Genomic DNA, 8,517 nt, shown 5'->3' with positions numbered 1-8,517 from the left:
ATTATATTTGAAGAACAAATTACACTAATTAATGTTTTTTCAAGTATTTTGCAACTCATCACTACTACAAATAATATTCATGACAAATCTTTCACATTGCCCAACAAAAAACCGAGGTAGAATGCCAAGGCGCACCATATTTTATTTTACTTTTAAATAAATACAAGATAGTACTCCGATTTTTAAATATATTCGAGAGGAAAATAATTCAGAATATGCTTCGAATCCCAACAAATGTAGTTTATGTTTTTATTTCTTTAAAAGTGGTGTTTTTATTTTCTTTTATTTTTTATTTTTAAATTAATGATCTATTCCTTCGATTTTCTTTAATAACTGGGGATTAGATAATCGGATTTTTCTATAAAAGCACTTGTCAATCAGATTTTACCATAAACCTAACTTATATGTGACCGCTCCAAACTTGTACGCATCATTCTTTGGGATGGATTGGAAGACAGAAAAAATCTTCAATGTTCTTCTTTCGTGAGTACAATATTTTTTCTACTCTTTCAATCCACCCCAACATAATGGTATTGATGTTGTTGTTGCATTTTTTAAATAACCTTCATATGTTGTCAATCAAAGAAAACACTCAATAATTTATTATTTTTTCCGATTGATAACATTGAGAATTTTATTTCTAAACATGGTGCAATTTGCAAAAAATTGCAGTACAAATAAATGGTGAATGATAAAAAAAATTAAAAAGGAAACAAGACATGTAACTTTCAATTTTTTATAATTCACTATTTTTGACAAATAATATATCAACTCGGTTTTTTTATAAAACTGAGGGAAAAGTCCTTAATTTAACAACGCTCAAGATCTTGTCAACACATCAATCTACAAGAAACTCTCTACATCCATCACTATATATCTTGTTCTCGTTATTGTGAAAACATTTGCTCGAGGGGGACGAGGCAACATACTGGCATGCGTGAATGGCCCTCAGTTGCTGCTGTTGTATCTAGGATTTGTAATGATGATTTTATTGTTTAGGTTTTTAAACCTGCTTATGCTTACCTTGGCTTGAAAATAGTTTGCATCTTGTTCATGAATTTGTAATTAAGTGAATTTGTATTTAGAATACAGGATATTTTTGTAAAGTTTATGCAAAGAATTTGAAATGGTACAGGATGAATCAAGGATTAGTGTTCAAATTGAAAGTAGCCATGGTTGTAATATATAAATGATATAATTGGAATGGTATTGTACATGAACTTCTAATCGCTTTAGGATTTGGTTTATGGTTTGAAATGGAATTATGGTTGAATATTGATTGGAAATTCATGTGAAATTGGTAATTTGAATGAAATGTTTGGATTTTAGTAATTTCAAAGCCTTATGATTCATGATAAAATCGGTTGACTTTGGTCAAAGTTGACCAAAAAGTCAACTATCGACCAAAGTCAACAATCGGCCAAAGTTAATTTTTTTTTATCATTTTCTCATGGAATGGGCATTATGATGAAATGTACGCGATTTTGGATGAATGTGACTTGATCTTAATGCTTGGAATTGAGTCTTGAAATGACTTGAAATGATCAAGAATCAAGACTTGACTTTGAATGAACTTTAGCAAAATCCAATTTGGCTTATGAAATAATCGAACCTTTTTACTCCATGGAATCATAAGTACCATGAGCATATGATAACACATGAACTAAATGGATCAAGGTACATGATTGCACCAAGAATACATGCCCTTACTAATCACAAAGGATTAATGACAAACAATGGACCAAAATATCAACGCACCAATATAATCACGAATCAAAGACTAAAGACCCATGCACTTGCAAGCACCGTGGGCTTAGAATTAATGGATTAAAGTGGCCAAGCATAATGCACGCCTGTGGTTACTTGAGCAAAGCCTTGAACCAGATAGAATCTCGATCATGTAGGCATGTAAATTAACTGGATGATTCCCATAACTACATGGAGTTGATGAATGATGCATGATATGATAGCCAACATTTTTCCTAATGAATTAAGGTTTTTGGTGGAAAGTCACGTCAACGATGTGCACTAAGACCAAACTTCCCTGATTAGGAATTCATGATGTGTACCCTCTAATCAAGGTCTTTGAATGAGTTGAAATGTTTTACAAGCATGTTTCCAATGTATGAATCCTCAACCAGGGTTTTGATGGCCATTACAAATCCTCGAGAACATCCTCAAGGTCCCATAACCAAATTACCAAGAAATTAGGGTTCCAACCCATAAGGTGTGCAATACCACAATCAACAAGCAAGAACCTGATTTTCATCACGCATAACCATGAATTTATGATGCTTGTTAGAAAGTGTTGGCCATACATGAATGAGTCCTGAATGAGTCTCAAGTTATAGGCTAGATAATAAAAAAGGAGGGAAAATTTTGGGCTAGATAATAAAAAAGGTCAAGTCTCCACATAATGCCATGAAGAATGGGAGACTTACAATCTCACTGACTAGAATGCTATGCCTTGAGGGTCAGATTTAGCTTTATGTTAAGCAATCATAATTGGACTTATGTAGAAGTCACAACTATCTGAGTTCGGGCAATAAAAATTTAGGTGTTAATGCATGTTAGAGATTTGGTATGAAGAACCAAACTCCTAAAATATACCACACACTAAAAGAAAAGTCAAAGGGAGGGATCTATCCCAGTCATACTTGTATTGATTCATCTGACACAAGGTCATTGATGAATCAATTAGCCTTTAGACATTAGAGATTTCATTGGTCAAATGAGGGAATGAGAAAGAATAGGGATGAAGATGAAGAGGAAGGGGAAGATAGAAACACAAATTGATCATGAAAGGAATTTCATCAAATCAAAACCATCCATTCATTTTGGGAGATGAAATGTACATTTCATCAATCCCCTAAATTCAATGGTTTTTATCCAACAAAAGTCAAATCAACCATGACCAAGGCCCAAACAGAAAGTCAAACATCACAAGATCATAAAAATGGCTCAACAATATTTTTAAACATTTAATCAATTAAAAATCAATTTAAAAATGGATTAAAATACATTTTAATTTGGTCAAAACCTAAAATCCCTCCAAAACACAAAATAAATGGCCAAGGGATTTATCCTAGGTCAAACAAGGTAAAAAAGGACCTTAGCCAAAAAAATTCATAATTTTTAAAAAGTCAGAAGTATTTTAAACAATTAAAAATATGCACAAAAACATTTAATTCATGAAAAATACCAAAATTAATCCAAAAAATAATTTTAATTCAGAATATGAAAGAGAAAAATATTTTTTTTTGTTGAAAATGTCATATTTTTTGGATTAAAAATGAAATTAATATGAATTAAAAAAAATAAAGGGATTAAAAGAAAATTCAAAAAAACAAGGCCCATCAGTTCTCCCTCATTAATTTAGGTGGCAGATTTGATGGCCACGCGAGCACTATCCACGATGGACCAAGTCAAATGCGTTGCAAAGCTAGTAGTCAAAATGTACGCTCAAGATTAAAACGTTGGAACTAGATCAGATGACTTGGACCTTGCCAACGCACCACTGGAGCCCTAGCTCTAGTCATCTTCTCCGGTGGACCTCACCGGACTGGTCCACCCTCAACCAAATGAAAAATGAGTACATGTTTTTGAAGGAAAAATGCCCAGGAGCACGAATTTGACCTCCATTTCTTCCAATTCCAAGTATATTGAAAGATACATGGATTTGGAATTTGAGTTTCATGATCTGAGTTGCTTCGATTTAACCTCAAAGCAACTTAATTTTGTTGCCTACATTGGTAGGACTTCAGCCAACCTAAAATCAAAGAGAATGGTGAAGAATTGAGAGAGAATCGAAGAGATAAAGTTTGACAAATTTCACCTTCTGTTTGCAGTGATGAAGCTCGATCTAGATCTCAATTTACTTGGGCTTGCTTGGACTTGATTGTAGGAGGTGAATTGAGAGCTCAAATGGCTTAGATTCTTAGAGTTTCAACTTCAAAACAGAAGTGAAATTGAAACTCTATTTTCAATTGAAAACCTTAAAGGTTATACTCTAATGGTGATGGGAAGATTGTAGAAGAAAAGCTTGGGCAAGGTGTCCATCATTCTGAGCATGAGGCAATGTATTTATAGGCTTGACAATTGATTTCCACGCACTTCCATTCAAATGCCAAAAATAGAAATTATCATGTGCATGCGTCCATGGACGTGTGATAGGCCTATGAAATGATGTCAAAAGGTCTAAATATGATCATGAGTGATGATGAAAGTGTAACATGAAGCCATGCATTTGAAATTGAGAATGACCATGAAATTCATCCAAATGGAACCATGAAGAGTAACCATGCGCAAGTCATTCAAACCTTGGCCAAATGAGATGATTTTGACTTTTTTAAAAGTTGAGATCAAGGGGAACAACTTTAATGTTGAACATTTTTCCATTTGAGGCTCGGATCATCATGAATTTTGAGGTGGAAGTTTGAAAAATCAAACATAATTGAAATTTTTCTAAGTACCAAGTCAAATATCCCATTCTTCCACCTTGAATAACATTTTATATGAGCTTCAAATGGAAAGAGTTCCTTCATAAAAGTTTTATCTCTTTCAAACCTTTTCAATTTGGTAATAAATTTGACCTTATTTGGATTTGTCGGGAAGGAGTTATGCATTTTAGAAGTTGAGGAAAATTGCTTGTTCAATGGTAATGGCCCAAAATGACCTATAATGTTTCCTCTTGGCACATGCCCTTGCAAGTTGAATTTGTATTTTATCAAAGATTCAAAGTTGGTGAGGATATCTTAAAATTGATCATGAAACTTGGATATCCTTCATCTCATAAATATTGAGCAAGTTATGGTCCTTGGAAGTTGACCTCCTAACTAGGGCACAGACAAAGTGACCTATAATCTTTCACCATAAAAAATAATTTTCTAAGAAAAAATAGCTCTTTACCTCAACATAAAAGTTGTTTTTAATGTAATAAAAAGTAAATTTTATCTTGGTATCATTTTCATATGACAAAAGTTGTAGGAGATAGGGTATAGGGAACCCCAGTTTTGACCAGTTAACTTTCTCTGGTCAACCACCTTGAACCATCTTGAAAACTTGAAGTTATATTGATTTTTGGACTCATGGAGGATCATATATGTATATGATAATGTAATATTAAGTATCCCTTGAAATATTTGATCAATTGTTGAAGAAACTTGCTGAGGAAGTTACACAAGATACCCAGATGAATTAGAGCTTCCAAGGCAAACAAGCTTCAAACTCTTGATGAATTCTTGATCAAAATGATAAAGCAAGATCATGGGGATCCATATATGATGTCTAGAACCAATGTGAACCATTCCTTGATTAATCTCCTTGCATTGAGGGTCTCAAACCCTAATTGTGAATTTGATGAGGCATAGGTGGATGTACACACTACCTACAAAAGAAACAAAGCTATACATAGACATATTTTTGGTATTTTGGTTAGTAGATGATGAAAAAAAAGTATGATACATTCAAATGTGATTGGTGATCTCTCTCAATGCAAACCCAATGAATGAGGGGTAAGGATGATGTCAAGGTGTGACTCAAAACCAATGCAAATGATGAGATAGCATGAGAGATCTTAGGGTCAAAATTGGGGTCTTACATATTCTTATGCCTTTTTAATAATTCCAAGGCATTTAGTCTCTCTTCATCTAGATCGACTAGCTCATCCAGCATCATGTTCCAATATGATTCTGATGGAATTTCATTATGCCTCTGAATTCTTGTGGATTATAGATAAATTTCTATTGGTAAAACTACATCATGACCAAAGGTCAGTAGAAAAGGGGTCGAATTAATGGCTTCCTCGGGAGAGGTCTGACATGCCCATAAAATTTGAACTAAAGTTTTGTGCCAATTTTTAGGTTTCTTCCCCACATGTTTCTTAATCAAGGCAATAATCACCTCATTAGCTGCTTCGACTTGACCATTAGCTTGAGCATAATATGGCATAGACGTTAACAATTTGAAACCCATTTCCTTAGCAAATTCTTGCATCCTTCGACCAATAAATACTGATCCTTGATCTGTTGTAACAGTCTCTGGGATTCCAAATTTATAAATAATATGTTTCTGGATAAATTAGATCACATCTTCTTGGCCCACATTTGGCAAAGGTATAACTTCGATCCATTTTGTAAAATAATCAACGCCGACCAAGATATACCTCTGATTCTTAGATGATGGTGGTCAAATTTCCCCAATCAAATCCAAAGCCAAGCCTCTAAAAGGGTAAGGTTTGACTATAGAGTGCAATTCGACTAGATCTCGTCTCAAACCAAATATCTCATCATAATCCCATGTGAAATAGTCCTTGAACTCCTTCAGCAATTGGATCACTTCGACTTTGAGTTGGGGATGATATTGGCGCTAATATAAGTTGGCTTTTTTGTCAATCCTTCTCTCAAATTTATTTCCTCAAGTGGATCTTGAGCCAGCATCTTAATATTTGTTGCCAGTGGATCCTTCTCGAATACCAAAGGCTCTTCATCATAGATGGCGTCGAGCCCATGACCTTGATCTTCATCTTGAACCTTATCAGGTGGCTCTAGACTGAAGTCCTTTCCAGGACCTATTTAGTGGAGCTCCTTGTTGGCTTCGACATCCATGTTTTTTACTTCAGCCTCCAAGGCCGATTGTTGTTTGTTTTCGGCTATGTAAGCTGAAATGCTTTTTAGAGCTTCGAACTCAGTCATCAACACTGAATTTGCTTCACCAACCTTTGGGGTCAACTCCTGACGCTCCTAGATATCCAAAGTCGTCTTCTCCTACCACCTCTCTATCCTAGTGAAAGCCATTGTTGGGGTGCAAATATAGGGAGCATTAGGCATTGTCGTCTGGAGTAAATGCAAAATTGGTCGGATCACACATAGCGATTGGCCAAATCTTTTTCGAACTGGTGTCTCTAGACACAGTTGATAGGAGTCTTGAAGTAACCTTGGTATGCTTATATATTCTCCATAATACCATCTGGATGCCATATGATGATACGTTCGTGCATTGAAGATGGCACAACCCCAACCCCATGTATCCATTTTCTTCCAAGTAACAAGTTATAGTTGGCCTTTATCTCACCAATCATAAACATTGTTGATCTGGTGATAGCTCCTACAGTTAACTCGACCTAGATTACACCAATAGTGGAACCCACATTTCCCTCATGATTGGAAAGCACCATGTTGTGGGTTTTGGCACCTGTATCGTATTTGCCAATTTTTCTCAGCATATGATATGGTATCAAATTCACCATTGCGCCTCAATCCACTAAGATTTTATTAATTGAGACATCTTCGATCTTCCCAGTAATGAAGAGAGGCTTAAGATGACTCTTCATAGCCGCACCGGGTCTCTCGAAGAAGGCATTTTGCTCCTCCATGTAACACCTCAAAATTTGCCCTCTTCTCTTGGGACTAGCATTAACATATTTGCATTGCATTTTAGGACATTAGGCAGTTCATGTTGCATATCATGTGGTTACATTATGCAGGCCATTCTCCCAAGTCTTGATCAGAATATGAGGCAGTCAAAAGTGCAAGCCTAGGTTACTGACTGATCATGGCCATCTGAGGATTGGGCTGTGAATTAGGGTTTTATGATTCTCAAAGGATATTGGTCTTCATATTGATTGAATTGATACATCATCATCACCATGGTTGGATGTCATCAGGAGATTGAAGAAGATTCCTTGAGATTAGGGTTTTGACCACTGGTCAACCCTAATCAGTTGCATTGGGCCAATCAGGGCTGGATCAGGAGATGAGGTCTGTGATGGTTATGGGGTTCATTTTGTGATTATAGTGTGCTTATTGAGGCTAGGGTGTCACCCTTGAGCCATTTCAGTTGAAGATTGGAGCTTAAATTGATCTATGCATTGCCAAATTCATCTATCAGATGAAAAGTCAACTGTGGTCAACTGTACATGATCTGGTGGATTTGGAGGTGGAAACAAGTTGAGGACACTTCATTCATGTTGGAACAAGTGATATTTGACATCTCAAAGCTTAAGAATGAAGAAAATCAAGTCAGGACAAAAACTGCCAAAAATAGCAGGTGACTTGTAACTGAAGTTTCCAAAAGTGGAAAGTTTTGACCTCAAAAACAGAAGTCCAAGGAAGCTTCAAATGAAAAATTGTTCAACATGACAGATGTAGATCTTGTTCTCACCTTTCCAAAAAGTCCAAGAACTTGAAAATCCAATGTGTGGTTTGCAAGATATGGCTCAGTGAATTTCAGAAAAGACCGTAATCAGGAGGCCATAACTACCACATACTTTGTCCAAATTGCAAGTTCTTTATATGCACAAACTCCATTTGACATGTACTTTGAGGGTGCATCATTGGATTTTCCCAAAAATGGCCAATGCAAAAAGTCACTTTTCAACTGGACTGTTAATTGAACCAGGGGCAAAACCGTCCAACTTGTGAAATAATTGGAATTTTTGAGTGGGGATTTTTGCAACACCTCACAAATGGCATTTGAAATTTGTTGGAATATTCACAACATGCCTAGGCCTTGTGGTTT

The sequence above is a fragment of the Lathyrus oleraceus genome, chromosome 1 (assembly GCF_024323335.1).
Source record: "Lathyrus oleraceus cultivar Zhongwan6 chromosome 1, CAAS_Psat_ZW6_1.0, whole genome shotgun sequence".
Classification (NCBI taxonomy): Eukaryota; Viridiplantae; Streptophyta; class Magnoliopsida; order Fabales; family Fabaceae; genus Lathyrus; species Lathyrus oleraceus.
This window is presented reverse-complemented; position numbering follows the sequence as displayed.